The following is a 1,355-nucleotide window of genomic DNA, read 5'->3' as shown; positions in this document are numbered from 1 at the left end:
TTAAGAGTTTTCGATGAGTTGCCCATTTTAATGCTTTAAATAAAAGAATATTTCTTACTTAAATTTCTTAAGTTGTTTCGTTTTTATATATTCATTAGTTAAAAAATAAGAAAAAAGAAATTCTTTTTATACACTTATATATTTGTGAGACTGTAAACATTATTTGCTCAGATAAACCAAAGTAGTACTTTTACCAGCATTCCTTTGTAATACATTTAAAAAAATATTCTTCTGGATTATTATATATATTTTAATATATGAACGTGTTGATTACCTGGAGCAGTAAACAACCCATTACCCAGAATAGGTTTGAAGAAATAATACATCGGATTTTTCTCATAACTGTTAGACCTTTTTGTTATAATCTAGAAAGAAAACAAAAAATTAATCAAAAATAAAAAGCAAAGAATAAAAGAAGTAAAACTGGTGTTTACTCATTAAACGGCATTGCGATAAATCTGATGAATTTTACCTCAATATATTTAGGATCATCAAATAATATAAATAATTTTGAACCTATCCAGAATCGCCATGGTGATGTATATTTGTTAGATAGTTTTAACATTTTATTGGTAATATCTAAAAAAAATATCTTTATCAGCGTTACCAAAAGTATAGATATTACAAATATGAAATAGAATCATACCTTCCATAGSCCCAAGAAACAAATACAGGTTTCCAATGAGAGGAAAAGCTTTTGGTCCCGACAATCCTTTGATCATATTATATTCAAAAAATTTATTTATGAAATATCTAATTATACAGTATAATATAATTATTATTGCTGTTTTAGAAATAATTGTATCGATATACTTCATGATTAATTGAACAAACTAGAAATTATAGAAGAAGTAAAAWTTGTTTAAATATAACACTAAGACCTCCTAATGTAAATTTGGAACAAATATTACGTAAACATTGCGCAGAAAATTCTAGTACACTTCGCGATCTAACAACAAGTGGCAATGTATAAGCAAACGGAAAGACTATTTATACAAGACTAAGAACATAGTTTGTGCAAACGTCAAAGACTGCCCGTATGAATACTAATTTGCATATACATATGTACTATGTAATTTCCAAGATTAGAGAAAATAAATAAATAGAATATAAATAATCAATCCTCACATACACACAAAGAAATCTTGTTTCTATTTGATTTTRTGAATTCTAGTTTTTTCTATTTGATTTTATATTATACTTATAAAAAACTATTAGATAATCGAAAATAATCTGTCGAATAGCAAGAAGTATATTGATTATGATCAGATTAAAGGAATTTCGTTTTGCATTATTAGAAATGCAATATAATAATCAGTTGTAGATTTTCGAGATATAATACGTAGTTTTTCCTA

This window comes from Polistes canadensis, unplaced genomic scaffold, assembly GCF_001313835.1.
Source record: "Polistes canadensis isolate GaletaPanama2010 unplaced genomic scaffold, ASM131383v1 scaffold_1329, whole genome shotgun sequence".
NCBI classification, from domain to species: Eukaryota; Metazoa; Arthropoda; class Insecta; order Hymenoptera; family Vespidae; genus Polistes; species Polistes canadensis.
The sequence above is the reverse complement of the archived record's forward strand: the minus strand, read 5'-3'. Positions refer to the sequence as shown.